We start from the raw sequence: 15911 nt of genomic DNA, 5'->3' as shown, positions 1-15911 counted from the left end.
TAATAACTCCCTGCCACGTTCACTCCCAGGGACCTTGACTGTCCCCAGCCGGAGGCTGGATACAGGAAGACTCCCACCAGTGCCTGCAGCTGCCAGGCTGAGATGATCAGGAAACGTTAATTCTACACAAACCATTCGCGGTTCCCACACATCGTAGTGTGAGGGCCACGGTTGTTTTCAAAAATACCTCTGGAAGCACTACAAGTCAAGGAAGCATGCACTCACTAGAAATTTCCATCACACTGGTCCAGCCGGTCACGTGACCGCATGACGTGGACAGAGGAGGAGCTGTGATAGGGCGATTTATGCTGAAAGTTATCTCCTAAAATAAAATCAACATATGATTGATATGAAAATGGGAGTCTGGTTTAAAGACTTTACAACAGACTAAAGACAGAGGTGGACTAGACTTGCTCAACTTCAAGAATTACTTCCTTGCCAGCAAGCTGCAATATATCTGAAAATGTCTTAAACCTAACAATCTAGAATCTAGATGAGCCACAGCTGGACGGAGAGCAGCATTATGTGAGGATCTAGTCATCTCTGACCTGCCATTCATCAGTCCCACCATCAAATCCCAGCGGTGTTTCAAAAGTATTAACATCAGCTCCTCTTTAATGGCTTGGTGGCATTTGGTAAAGCTAACCAAGTCTTCCCTGATCCTGTGTAAACTCACACCCATCATTTTTCATTTTTTTTCATTTCATTTATTTTGTTCATTTCAGGCAATAGCTGGACAATAATGCACAGGGTAAAGGAAAGGAAACAAATTAACAAAAACAATAAACAATGTAACAAATAACTGAATAACAGAAGATTTCATTATGCCTGAAAGGGAGTGGGAAGAAGAAAACTTATTTAATCCCACCCCCAATTATCCTTAACATAATATAGTCAGAAAAAAAAAAAAATCTCACTTCCGTAGTTGTATATACACATGGAAACTAATAACTCATTGATTTGGATCTACATAACGAAAAATTTGAAACAAGGTGGCGTTACCATTGGTAACCGATAACATATACAGACTTGTATACAAGTATACCAACAGTGGAAATGAACAGTATACCCGGATTATTAAAGAAACAACAAAACACACTCGGTAATGTTAATGTGAATTCAAGACCTATATTCTATATACTGCAACCAAACTGTACGTTGATATTGGAGTTTGAATCTATGAACATTTTGGCATTGCTTATGTAGAGTGTCCAGGTTGTTCCACAACTTAACCCCACATACCGATACACAAAAACGTTTACGGGTAGATTTTGTTTTTGGTATTTTGAAATTTCCATACCCTCTTAAATTATGAACTGTCTCTTTTAATTTGAAAAACTGCTGTATATTATTTGGCAATGTTTTATTAAATGCTTCATGCAGAATAATTAGTGTGTTATATTTCACAAGATCATTGAATTTCATAACTTAGACAGAATAAAAAGATTGTGAGTATGTTCTAAAAAACTAACCTTGTGTATGATCCGCACAGCTCGTTTCTACATTATGACTCGGGGATTTATTGTGCACTGGTAAGTGTTCCCCACACCTCCACACAATATGTGAGGTATGGGAGTACCAGCGTACAATACAGAGTACGGAGGGCATGTGCATCAAGGCATTGTTTTACCTTATTTATAATATAGAGGCTTTTGGATATTTTTGCTTTTATATGTTTAATATGTGCTTTCCAAGATAATTTATTATCAATTACTATACCTAAAAATTTATTCTCGCAAACATTTTCAATTTCAGTACCTTCAATAACTATTTGCAGAAGTGACTTTGTTGTAGAATTACCAAACATCATTACTTTAGTTTTACTTATATTTAGAGACAGTTTATTTATATCCATCCAGGTTTTTATTTTATTGAGTTCCTTGTTCACAGTTTGTACAAGCTCATTGTAATCATTACTACTATAGAATATGGTTGTGTCATCCGCAAAAAGAATGAGTTTTAGGGATTGAGATACGTTAAAAATATCATTGATATACACATTAAATAGTTTTGGCCCTAAGACGGACACCTGGGGGACACCACAAACAATGCCAAGTTGCTCGGATACATGCTTCCCCATTTTTATAAACTGTACCCTTCCTGTCAAATATTTTTTAATCCAGTCCCCAGCTACACCTCTAACCCCGTATTTTTCCAGTTTATTTACTAAGATGAAGTGATTGATTGTGTCGAATGCTTTTTTGAGATCAATGAAGACACCGACTGCAATTTTTTTCTGATCCAGTGCAGTAGTAATTTCTTCAGTGGCTTCCATTAGAACCATTGAGGCGGTTCGCTTGGCTCTAAAACCATACTGAGCATCATTTATTATGTTATGTTTCTCTAGGAACTTATCAAGTCGAGAGTCAAAGAGTTTTTCAAGAATTTTCGAAAATTGTGGCAATAGTGAAATCGGTGTATAATTTGTGAAACAGTGTTTGTTACCATTTTTGAATACCGGAATTACTTTTGCGGTTTTCATTTTGTTTAGGAAACGGCCAGACTGAAATGATAAATTACAAATATAAGTGAACGGTTTTGCAATATTGAAAATTACGTTTTTTACTAAGAACATGTCAATATTGTAATAGTCGGTAAAGAACTTATTTTTACATTTCAGTACTGTATTTATAAGCTCCTGCTCATCTGTTGCCAAGAGAAACAGTGACGATGGATTGTTCTTAATAAGGTTTAATTCATTCGTTCCATGATTTGAAATTGTGGCAGCCAACTCAGGGCCAACATTTACAAAAAAATTATTGAAGCTGTTTACTATATTAATCATGTTGTGATTTCCACCATTTTTGTCAATGAAGTAATCCGGATATGTTGACTTAGAGGAACCACTTTTGATTAAACCATTAAGAACATTCCAAGTTTCTTTTACATTGCTTCTTATATATCGCTGGAACAACCCGGACATCCTGCAAAACAAAAAGATGATAAACATCACTCAGTGGAGAAATAAAGGAATCAGACAAAACATATCACTGGAGTTTATGTGTGAGTATGTATGTGTGTGTGTGTGTGTGTGTGTGTGTGTGTGTGTGTGTGAGTGTATATGTGTGAGCGATAAAAAAAAAAACAATCAACCCCCTGGAGGAGATGTGCTGCACTGCAGGAGGCAAATTGTGGTCTCACCAGATCCTGAATGACTTTCTGGTTTCTCACCCCCCTGTTGCCTATTTATTGTTGCTCAGTGTGAGCAGAGTGTTTGAAGAGCAGCTGGAACCACAGTGACTCTGATCAAACAGGAATGAGCAGAATCCATCTGATATGAAGCTGTGTGCTGAATCCCACTTCCCTCCTCTTCGAAGAGGAGTCCCATATCTGTGTTCAGCTTTTTGTACAGCCTCTTCTACACTTTGGATCACTGTGTCTCAGAGCACAGTAGTAGAGAGCTGTGTCTGCCAGGGTTAGCTTTGGAATGCTCAGTGTAGTTGATGAGGCTGTTGTTTGGGATCCATATCGACGATCGGGAATATGTTCTTCATCACTACGTGATTTGGCTCCTTTCCAGAGTATAAACTGAGGAGCCTGAAGGTCTGAATGATGTCTGTACCAGTAAAGATAAACATTAGAATAATCTGTCTGATAGCTACATGAGAGTGTGACAGATTGTCCTTCTCTTCCACTGACTTCTTGTCGGTCAGGAGAGATTGTGTCTGCAGCTGTTAGTCCTGGAAAAAGTGGAGAAAATGAAGCCATTAGATGAACATTGTCCATGAGGCTGAGAGGAGAAGACAGTGGAAAATGTCCCCTGAACACTGTTACTCTGTGGACACAAACAGCTGGACTGCAGCTGAGATTCCAAGCAGTTTGTTCACAACTTGATGTCAAAGAACAAATCCAGTGAGATGAAACAATGATTGTTGGTCAGTGAGACATTTTCTGAAGACAGCAGGTTGAATGAGACGTTCTTAAACTCACCTCTAATGAGAGACAGAAGCACAAAGAGGGAAAGCAACATGACTTTGGAGTGATTCAAAGCAGACACACAGCAGACCAACAATGTTCTTCCACTGCAGGAGAATGAGGAGGAGCTGAAGTTCAGTGGGCGGGGCCACATATGTCTTGATATGGCGATTAAGTCTCTATCTCTAAACAAAAGTTCTCAGGCTCTTCCGCGATTTGTTTTAAAGGATTCAGTCCCAGTTTATGATAGAGCTGAGGTTTTAAACTGCTTTAATGAGCATTTTGTCTCATCTGGTTCCTTGTTGGATTCTGCAGGAGCTGCCTCTTTGTCTCCCTGCTCAGACCATCCAATGTTTTCTGGAGACCTTTTTAGTTTTGCTCCTTTTACTGTGCAGCAAGTGCATAAAGCCTTCAAAGAACTAGATCACAGGAACCCCCTGGACCAGACCTGATAGAGCCCTATTCTTTGAAATTGGCAGCTGATTTTGTAGCACAGCCACTTACAATGCTTTATAATCTCTCAATTGAAAACAAAGAAATTCCATCAGTTTGGAAGTCAGCTTATGTTATTGCCTCGCTGAAAGGGGGTGACCCTGCAGTTCTACTTCGTAAGTGCTTAGCCCGCCTACGGGCTTCGCTAGTGGCACACCTTCAATCTCTGTCCAATCCACTGAGACTATACAAAGCTCGACGCACCAATCCCCCGCACGCGATGGCGCAGTGCCACGCCCCACACCGAGGGTACATAACCTCGGATGGCGCTAAGCAAACCCTTCTTCTTTCTCAGCATCTCCATGAGACTTAGAAGCCTCTATTCTCCGGATCAAGATTCGACTAGGATGGATTCGCCGGCCCGGGACCAGTCGCCATCGGGCGTCAGGCCGTTCTTCTGCCGCTCTTGCGGCATTCCGCTCATCGTGCAGGACTGTCGAGCTCTGCTTCCTCTGCCTTGCCTGGCAGCATCACCGCCAGCAGACCTCCTGCACGGCCTGCCTCGCGCTGCCGCTCGAAGAGAGCCAGCGGCGAGCAGCCTTTATGGGCGCAACCTCCCCGGCTCCTGCCGGTGAGGACGACGCCGAGGAGACCGCCGCCGCCTACGACTGGGCCGAGATCCGCGGCAGCGTCAGCAGCAGCAGCAGCAGCGTGTCTGTGTCACGGAGTTCGACTCGGTTCGACTCCGCCTCCCCCGTGAGCCTGTGGAGCACCTCGCGGGGCTCTTCACTTCAGCCGCCGAGCGCACCGGCCTCGCGCTGCCGCCGCAGCCTCCGGAGCCGGTGCAGCGTGATTTTGCACTCGGGCTGGCAACCCGGTCACGGGCTCGGTCCCGGACTGCGGTGCTATGTCCCGCCGTGCCGTCGTTTCAAGCTCACGTGCAGTGGGACTGGGGTACGCCACTTGCCGCCAAGGGTACGGTGAAGGGCTACCGAGAGTATTCTTGTGTGGAGGGCTGGCCGCCGGTCTCCGGAGTGCCTGCCATTGAGGACTCCGTTCGGCTGTGCCTCCTCCCCCGATCCTCCGCCTGGCCCGGCGGAAAGCCCGTGCTGCCGTCGGAAAGGGACAGGCGCATGGCGAGCTTCCTGGATCGTGGCTACGCTAGCGGCAACGTGACGTTCGCCCTAGCCAATAACATGACCTTCCTCCTGGGCTCTGTGGACAAGATCTGCCACGAGAAGTCCCAGCTTTCCCCCGAAGGCATCGTGGAAGTCCAAAATACGGCCGAAGTCCTGATGCGCATGTGCAGAGCCATCGCCAACAGTGGAGGCGCGTCATGGCCAACGCACAGCTCGCCATGAGGCACCTGTGGCTTGGTCTGTCTTCTTTATTTGAGCGGGACCAGCGGGGCGTCCTGGGACTCCCCCTGTCCACCTCCTCTCTTTTTGGGCCCGATATACAGGTGATCATCGAGCGCCTGGAGGCAGCAGCGCGAGGCTCGCAGCAGCTCGCCCCGCACCTCCAGCCCCGCCGTGAGCCGCCGCCGCAGCGCCGTCGCTCCGCGGACCAGCGGCGTCCCGCTCCTTGGAGCACCTCGGCACCTGGACAGACCGGACCGTCTTTCCGCCGATCCTCCCGGGGCGCCGATCAGCCCAGACGGTCCCGCGCTCCCGAGACACGGAGCGCCCCGTCCGCTCGACCCGCACCTGCCAGCAAACATGCAAATAAAGGCCGTCAGGCCCGTTACATCTTCCAAAGAGCAGCAGTCCCTCCTCTCCCCCGTGTTAGCATGATCGAAAAGTGCAAAACCCGGCTGGGCCCTTCTCCCTCCCTCCTCCCGCTCCCCGATAAGGCGGCTGAGGATGGTGAGCGGAATGCGCACGGAACCGCCTCTTCACCGGCGCTTCCTTCGCACTCTGGCCGCAATGCGGCTGCGGACGCGGGGCATAGCAGCGCGCTGGAGCCGCTAGCTTTCCCGCTGTGTGCGTCACGCAAGCGGTGCGCTGCTGATGTCTCTTCAGCGCCCCGCTAACGCTCCAGGCTGCACTCTCCACCGGCTTCGGCTCGAGTGAGCATTTCGAAGCGTCAGAGCGATGGCTCCGGCCCGGCCCGGCTCCCCGCCGTGGGGTATCCCGGCCCCGGCCGCACCCATAGCGCTCTCATCAGCGTTTGTCCGCCGACCTCCGCTCGTGTTAGCATGACGAGGCGTCAGAGCGGCGGGGCCGTTACGCCCCGGGCTGCCGACATGCAGCGCCCCAGCCCCGGCGCCACTCATGCCGCTCCCAGCGGAGTTTCTCCACCGAGCGGCGGACTCACGCCGGCCCGGGTGTCTGTTGCCCACTGGTTTTTCATATGTATTATTTCACTTTATCTGATATTATTGGTTCACTGAGTATAACAGTATATATGATTATTTGGAACTTCTGCAATTATCAGTACATTCGTTATAGTTAGTTTCATTTTGATACGTCTCAGGAAACCCGTGTCACGTGATCGCCCGGTCCACGCCAAGCTCAGGGTGTGGTCTTGTTATGTAGGGTAGGTCCACAGCCGGTTCATGGCGAGCTGGCGTGTGGTGCAGTAATCAGGTTGTGGCCTACAGAAATGTGATTGTGGCTAAGACGTGTAAGTTTCCTTTTCTCTTCATTTGATTCACTGTTAATTTAATCCTAAATTATGCTGATTGTCACACTGTGTGTTTTCACAGGGGACTTTTTTCCTTGTTAACACTTGTACAAAAAAAAACCTTTAAAACTGAGCTCAAAATAAAACCTTCAAGGGACTACGGACTTGGTGTTCATTTCGAAGGGGCAACATAAATCTGGTGTTTCCGCCCTGTTGGATTAAGTTTGTGGATGTCGATCGCTGTGGATTAGAGCTACCAGAGCCGTGTTTGGATCGGGAGTGGAAGACGCTACGAGGGGCGCCGACACAGAGCTAACGGGGAGCTAATGCTTACAGCAGCAGCAACAACAGCAAACAGACGGCGAACAACTCCATCCACCATCAAAGCGGAGGTAAAAGAACTTTCAACCATGTCCTCTGAAAGTGAGAAATTGTTGGAGGACATTGAAGGGAAGCTGTTTACTTTATCTGCACTGGAACTATCAGAAATTTGCACTACACTTGAAATCACTGTTAAGGATGATGATAAGGACTCACCTCGCAAAGTGAGAAGGATTATTCTCCTGCACTTAGAGGGGGAAGATGTCACATCGCTTGAAGATGAAGGACTGTCCTTATTGTTGAAAGTGACTGATAAAATTGATGAATTAAAAGCGTTGTCAAAGTCCGGTCCCACGTCGCTACACCGCTCCCCAGTGGCCACAGATGGTACTGCACCCATCCCAGAGAATGTGGTAAGACAACGCACCTCTGCCACAATGTCAACCACCACTACTGCTATGAACTTTTCTGAAAGGAGTGCTACTGCTGTTCACCCTATGCACAGAAAGGACTTGAAAATTAATGGACAAATTGGTGAACATAATCAGAAGGATAAGCTTGGTTATGCAAGTCTGGAAAGACAAATAACAAAAGCATTTAAAAAAGGATATGATGAATGTGAAATTGTTGATGCTGTTATTCAAGCTATCATCCCAGGAACCAAATTAAGAAGCTATCTTGAAAGTAGAGATGATTTGTCACTGCAAGCTCTAAAGCAAATATTAAGAACTCATTTTGTTGAGAAAGATGCCACCGAGCTGTACCACTCACTTACACGTGCTGCACAAGAGCCCAGAGAGACTCCAGTCCAGTTTTTAGTTCGAGCCATGGACCTGAGGCAACAAATACTCTTTGCATCAGAGAGGGCAGATACGGGATTGAAGTACAGCCCAGAACTAATTCAAAATCAGTTTCTGCAAACAATACTCACTGGACTCCATGATGACACCATTCGCACAGATTTAAAGCCTCACCTACAGAATCCAACAGTAACAGATGAGGTCCTACTGGAGAAAATGACTGCTGCCTACAACCTGGAGATGGAGAGAAAGAGCAAGCTGTCAACAAAATCCAAAGTGAAGGTGTCAGCGGTGAGTCATGATTCAAACTCAACTGATTCAGAGAGCTGCAGTTATGAAAGTAACTCTACACATAAAAGACAAGGACAATTACAGAAACGAGACACATTAATGGAGAAAGTGGACCAAGGAAACAAAGCCATTTGTGAAGCGATCCAGAACCTTACCACCCAACTGTCAAGTCTCCACCAGCTGCCCAGACAATCACCCCCGCCTGCAGCAAGGGGGCAAGCCAGCCGCAGCTACAGCCGACCGTCACCAAGGACAGGCCCCATGCGACAGTGTCACCAGTGCCAGCGGACCAATCCAGGTGGGAGGTGTGACCACTGCTACAAGTGCGGGAGCACCGACCACTGGGCTATCGGTTGCCGCCGAGTACCCAGGAATGCCACAGCCTCCACCAACAAGATTGAGAGCAGTGTACATCTTGGTAAGAATGCGCATCTATTCTGCACCACTGCACCTCTCACTGGCAAACAACATCAAACAGCTAAGCTAGTGGGGAGGAGGTGTCTTGTCCGAGCCACTATGAATAATGTTGACACCAGAGTGCTGTGGGACACTGGCTCACAAGTGTCTGTAGTTGGGGCAGAGTGGAAGCAGAGACACTTACCAGACGTTGCCGTGCGGCCTGTGGAGGAGTTACTGGAGGAAGGAGGACTGGACCTGTCTGCCGCCAATGGAACACAGATCCCGTACCAAGGCTGGATTGAAGTGGAGTTCACACTGTCCCAGAATGCTGTAGCTGGGATGAGTGACAAGCCTGTGGTGGTCCCCATCCTCGTCGCCACCACAGAGCTTGAACGTCCTATTATTGGATTTAATGTAATTGAAGAGCTGGCTTTGACTAATGAGGACTCTGAGAACTGTTTTCCTGGTCACATGGTGAAGAGGTTCTGTTCAGCACTTGAAGTGGGACAGAAAACTGCCAGAGCTGTTCTAACAGTCTTAAAGAAGCAGCCACCTGAGAACAATCCCCATATTGCTCGGGTGGGAAGAATATCAGTCACTGTCCCTAAGAACAAAGCTATTCAAGTGCACTGTAACTGTGTACAGCAGGGTGTGCTGAATGGACCTAATGCTCTGCTAGAGCCTAACCCAGAGACACCGTGGCCCACTGGACTCAAAGTGAGAGAGCAGCTGATCGACCTCCCCCAAGACCACACAAGGATTAAAGTTACTGTTGAGAACACAACAACTTGTGACATTACGCTGTGTGGCCGAACAACACTTGGCTGGTTACATAGTGTCGACGCTGTCTATCCACTTGAGTCCAAGTCTGCTGACTATCAGCCATCAGAGAACAGCACCACATCATCACTGGAGCAGTTTAATAAAGCACCACAAGGGGAGCCCTGGGACCCGCCCGTGGACTTAAGTCACCTCTCTACAGAGCAGCAGCATAAAGTCCGGCAGATGCTGAGGGAGGAGTGTGACGTGTTTGCCAGAGATGAGTGGGACGCTGGTTGCATTACAGACTTGCAGATGGACATTAATTTGAAAGACTCTGTTCCGGTCCAAAGAACTTACAATGCAATACCCCGTCACCTGTATCAAGAGGTCAAAACTCACATTCAGGACATGCTTAACAGAGGCTGGATACAAAAGTCGTACTCATCCTACTCGTCTCCTGTAGTCTGTGTGCGTAAAAAGGATGGAACACTACGTTTATGCATTGACTATAGGCTGCTGAATGAGAAGACCCTACCAGACCGCCATCCCATCCCCAGAATCCAAGAAATCCTGGAGAACTTGGGAGGAAAGTCTTGGTTCACGGTCTTGGACCAAGGCAAAGCATACCACCAAGGCTTCATGAGCGAGAAGAGCAGACCCTGTACAGCCTTCATAACACCTTGGGGACTCTACGAGTGGCTCCGAATCCCATTTGGACTGTCAAATGCCCCGGCTGCTTTTCAACGCCATATGGAGGGATGCCTGGGAGATTTGAGGGACGAAGTCTGTGTGCCCTACCTGGATGATGTCCTTGTGTTCAGCCGCACGTTTGACCAACATGTGCACAATGTCAGACAAGTCCTGCAACGACAGAAAGCCTGTGGAATCAAGCTCAGAGCAGGTAAATGTGAATTTTTCAAACCACAAGTAACCTATGTTGGTCGTGTCATCTCTGCAGAAGGATACAGGATGAACCCAAAGGAGGTGGAGGCAGTAAAGGCGCTCGCACACCAGACCCCAGCTACAGTGAAGGAGGTGAGAAAGCTCCTTGGATTCCTGAGCTACTACAGAGCTTACATCCAGGACTTCTCCAGGACTGCGAAGCCACTGTATGAGCTGCTGGCAAAGCCAAAATGTGAGCCAAAGCACCACCACAAGAAGGGGATGAAGCGTGCCAGCTACCAGCTCTCGCCCTCCTCACCTGTACAGTGGACAGATGCACACAAAGCCATTTTGGAGACCTTTGTGAATAAGCTCACCAATCCACCTGTCATGGTGTATCCTGACCTCGAGCGACCTTTCATCCTTCATGTTGACGCCTCTGAAGAAGGACTCGGAGCTGTACTGTACCAGCGCCAGGGTGGTATTCTGAGAGTAATCGGCTACGGATCCAGAACCCTCTCTCCAGCTGAAAAGAATTACAAGCTGCACTCAGGTAAACTGGAATTCCTCGCACTGAAATGGGCCACCACTGAACGTTTCCGTGACTACCTCTTCCATGCACCTCACTTCACTGTCTACAGCGATAATAACCCACTCACCTATGTCACCAAATCAGCAAAACTCAATGCTACTGGCCATCGCTGGGTTGCAGAGCTGGCAGACTATAGATTCACCCTGAAGTACAGACCTGGGACAGCTAACGGGGACGCTGACTTCCTGTCCCGTAGGCCCACACCCATGGAAACCATCATGGAAGAGTGTACTGAGGAATGTGAGCCAGAGGTCATGGAGGCTGTGTGTAAAGGCATCACACACACCCAAACAGGTGAAATTAACTGGATTTGTGCGGTCACCTGCAATGTGGATGTTTTATCACAAGATGGCAGTGTTGTATCACCAATCCAGCCTTTCACCATCCAAGACATCCTGGTCCAGCAGCAGGCAGACCCAATAATCCAGAGAGTCATCAACCTGAAAAGGAATCATACTTACCTGAAGTACAGAGACAAAGCAGCTGAAAATAAGCAGGTTCGAGCTCTTCTCAGGGAGTGGCCAAGGCTGGAGCTGGATGCGGATGGGCTCTTGTGGAGAAAAACAAACAGGACACAACTGGTGGTGCCAGAGCCAATGAAGCCCCTGGTGTACAAGTACCTCCATGAGGAGATGGGACACTTAGGTGCTGACCGGATGGTTGCTCTGGCTCGAGGATGTTTCTTCTGGCCAAAAATGAGACAGGAGGTGGAACATCATGTCACACAGGTTTGTGCCTGCATCAAGAGGAAGAAGCCAAACAGAATCACAAGAACACCACTCCAGAGCATTGAGACCTCTGCCCCATTTGAGATGGTCTCCATAGACTTTGTACATCTGGAGAGATGCAAGGGAGGTGAAGAGTATATCCTGGTTTTAGAGGACCATTTCACCAAATATGCGCAAGCCTATGCAACCAAAGATAAGGCTGGGAAAACTGCTGCAAAGAAGCTGTTTGATGACTTCATCCCACGCTTTGGTTTTCCATCCAGGCTTCACCACGACCAAGGACGAGAGTTTGAGAACCAGCTGTTTCACAAACTTCAAAAGTACAGTGGTATGTATCACTCTCGCACCACGCCATACCATCCGCAAGCTAACCCTGTTGAGCGTTTTAACAGGACTCTGCTGAGTATGTTGCGGACTCTGGAGGAGACGGAGAAGACCAGATGGAAGGAGCACCTCAATAAAGTGGTCCATGCCTATAACTCCACCATCCATGAGGCAACGGGCTATTCTCCTTTCTTCCTGCTCTTTGGACGTGAACCAATTCTCCCTGTAGACCTCCTGTTTCCAAAAAAGCCCAGTGATACAGAAAGACAGACCCCGGCTGGCTATGCTGAGAAGTGGAGGGGGGCGATGCAGGAAGCCTATGCCATTGCCCTCAAAAACATGAGGAAATCTGCGAAGAAGGGACAAGGCTACTACAATCAGCGTGCCTGGAGCTCCACCCTGAAGCCAGGTGACCATGTGCTGGTGAGGAACCTCACGCCCCGAGGTGGTCCAGGAAAACTCCGGAGTCACTGGGAGGAAGCTGTCCATGTGGTGAGAGAGAGCAAAGGTCCAGAAAGTCCGGTGTATGTGGTGGAGCCCCTCAACACTGCAGGAAGGAGACGTGTGCTGCACAGAAACCTACTCTTACCTTGTCCTTACCTGGTTGATCCTGTCCTCGGCGCTGCCAGTCCTGAAAGAAAAGGGAGAAGCAGAAGAGCCCGAGGGTCACCAGGGGGAAGAAGAGGAGCACAGCACAACATACAGCCTGCAGATACGGAGAGCTCAAGTGAGGAAGACTACCACCTCTTCGTGCCACAAAGACCTGTGCAACAGCCACTCAACCCTGGTGCCAGAGAGTTCCAGCCCAGAGCCCCCACACCACGACAGATTGAGCAAAGAGCCGAACCAGTGGAAAGAGGTGAAGTGGTCATGCCTGAGGTGGATCTTGAACCAGAGCAGGAGGTGGAGCCATCTGACCGGGACCCGTCCTCCTCTGACTCTGAGGAAGCTCCTGAGCCCCCAGCCAGACCTCAGAGGACCAGACAGCCCAGGTGTGTCTTCACCTATGACCGGTTGGGAGAACCAACTGTCCGAGACCTGCAAATCTGTCCTGTCGGTGTGTCCAGATCAGAGAGGGTCCGAGACGACTACTTCACACCGTCTGCTGACCTATATCCTTTTTCATACCAGTAATAATGCAGTAGTACTTCGCACTGTGCACTTTGAAACATGCACTTTTTGGCAACATGCACTTTAAATTTAGCACCTTAAAGTAATTATTTTGTGTGCAATAGAGGCATGTGCAATAGGAATTAAAAGCACTTTAATGTAGTGTATATATGTATGTTTGAGTCTTGGAAACATGGTATATTATGCTGCCACATGATTTTGGGTAAAGGTATTTTCCTTGAGTCATTTCTGAAGATTGGCGGGCCCACCAATGCTTCAACGGACTGTCTACCCAGCAACACAAGTGGACTTTCGTCTTGTGTGTCTCCATGTTAAAGGACTCTTGTCAAGTAAAAGACACTATATAGTCTGAACTCTTTTGAAGTGCTGCTAATGTTCATAATTTGCTACTGTGCTATGGGGTTATCCTAAGGCCCTGGTAAGGTGAAGAAAATGTTGGCCTAACATTTTTTTTTTAGTGGGGGAGGGTGTTGCCCACTGGTTTTTCATATGTATTATTTCACTTTATCTGATATTATTGGTTCACTGAGTATAACAGTATATATGATTATTTGGAACTTCTGCAATTATCAGTACATTCGTTATAGTTAGTTTCATTTTGATACGTCTCAGGAAACCCGTGTCACGTGATCGCCCGGTCCACGCCAAGCTCGGGGTGTGGTCTTGTTATGTAGGGTAGGTCCACAGCCGGTTCATGGCAAGCTGGCGTGTGGTGCAGTAATCAGGTTGTGGCCTACAGAAATGTGATTGTGGCTAAGACGTGTAAGTTTCCTTTTCTCTTCATTTGATTCACTGTTAATTTAATCCTAAATTATGCTGATTGTCACACTGTGTGTTTTCACAGGGGACTTTTTTCCTTGTCAACACTTGTACAAAAAAAAAAACCTTTAAAACTGAGCTCAAAATAAAACCTTCAAGGGACTACGGACTTGGTGTTCATTTCGAAGGGGCAACATGTCCGCCGTAAAGCGCCCTGATCCCGGCCTTATTCGTGCTGCTCCCGGCAGCGCTCCCTCGGCTTCCCCGTGTGTTGTCACGGCGGAGCCTCGGAGCAGCGGAGCTCTGCCGTCCCGGGCTCCCGCTATTGAGCGTCCCGGCTCCGGCTTCAGCATCACGGCCAGCGATCCGGAAGGCTCCGACATCAGCACCGAGGACAGCAACCCGGAAAACTCCGGGATCGCGCTGCCTCTGCTCGGGTTGTCCCCAGCAAAAGCGCCGGTCCGCGGCCCCCTGGCGGCCGCCTGCTCTCATTCAGGGGACGCCTGCTCCACAGCCCTTTCGCCGGGGGCCCCCGTCTCCCGAGGCCGGGAGGACGGGTGGGCCGTCCCCGCTGGCCATGGTACAGCCACTCATGCTCCGGTTTCACACGTGGCGTGTTATGTTGGGACCGCTTTCTCCCTGGCTGTCCAGGACACTGAGAAACGGTTATGCCCTGCAGCGTCGTCCGCCTCTCTTCAACGGCATCCTTCGTACGCGGCTCGCATGCCCTGCGGGGACGGCCGCTCTCGAGGCAGAAGTAGCCTCACTCCTCCGCCGGGGTGCGGTCACGGAGCTGAGCGCGACAGAGGCGAACTCGGGTTTTTATTCCCCCTACTTCTTGGTCCCCAAGAAAAGCGGGGGTGTAAGACCCATTCTGGACCTGAGGGTCCTCAACACTCACATAGCCACCAGGAGGTTCCGCATGCTGACGGTCAAACACCTCCTGGAGAGCATTCGACATGGGGACTGGATGACTTCGATCGACCTGACGGACGCCTACTTCCACATCCCCATTCTCAGAAGGCACAGAGCCTTCCTCCACTTTGCCGTGGGGACCAGGTATTTTCAATACAACCGGCTCCCCTTCGGCTACTCTCTCGCCCCTCGCACCTTTACCAAGTGTGTCGAAGCAGCGTTGGAGCCCCTCCGTCGTCATGGTCTGAGGATCCTCACTTACATCGACGACTGGCTCATACTGGCGTCCTCTCATCAGGAGGCTGTGCTGCACACGACCCAGGTCCTGCACCACATCGAGCTCCCGGGGTTCATGGTGAACCGACACAAGAGCGCGCTCACCCCAGCTCAGAGCATGGCTTATCTGGGGTTGGAGCTGGACTCGCTCTCTATGACTGCCCGCCTCTCCGAGGAGAGACGGACCTCCCTTCTCTCGACCCTGAGGTCTGCAGTGACCACACCCCTGGTCGGGGTTCGTCTGATCAGGACCGTCCTGGGTTTAATGGCCGCGGCCCACCCAGTGGTCCGGCTGGGCCTTCTACACATGCGCAGGCTGCAACGGTGGTTTGCACGCCTCCACTGCGTGGGGAAGTGGGACGGAAGCAAACAGTTCCCGATCCCGCCCCAAGCACGCCAGGATCTCCTTTATTGGATGGATCCTGCTCTCCTAATGCAAGGAGTTCCCCTGGGCTGCGTGTCGCATCACGTCGAAGTGTTCACCGATGCGTCTCTCGCGGGATGGGGAGGCACCCTAGACCACCACGCGGTGGGCGGTGCTTGGGATTTGACTCCCACTCACATCAATGTGCTGGAAATGACGGCGGTGCAGAGGGTCCTGCTCCATTTCCAAGCCAGGCTGAAGGACAGCCATGTGCTCATCAGGACGGACAACACTACGGTGGTCGCGTACCTGAACAGGCAGGGGGGGACCCGGTCTCCCCCTCTTCATCGCATAGCGGCGGAGATCCTCCGGTGGGCGGACCGGCACCTCGCGTC

Source organism: Salarias fasciatus, chromosome 18 (assembly GCF_902148845.1).
Source record: "Salarias fasciatus chromosome 18, fSalaFa1.1, whole genome shotgun sequence".
NCBI classification, from domain to species: Eukaryota; Metazoa; Chordata; class Actinopteri; order Blenniiformes; family Blenniidae; genus Salarias; species Salarias fasciatus.
This window is presented reverse-complemented; position numbering follows the sequence as displayed.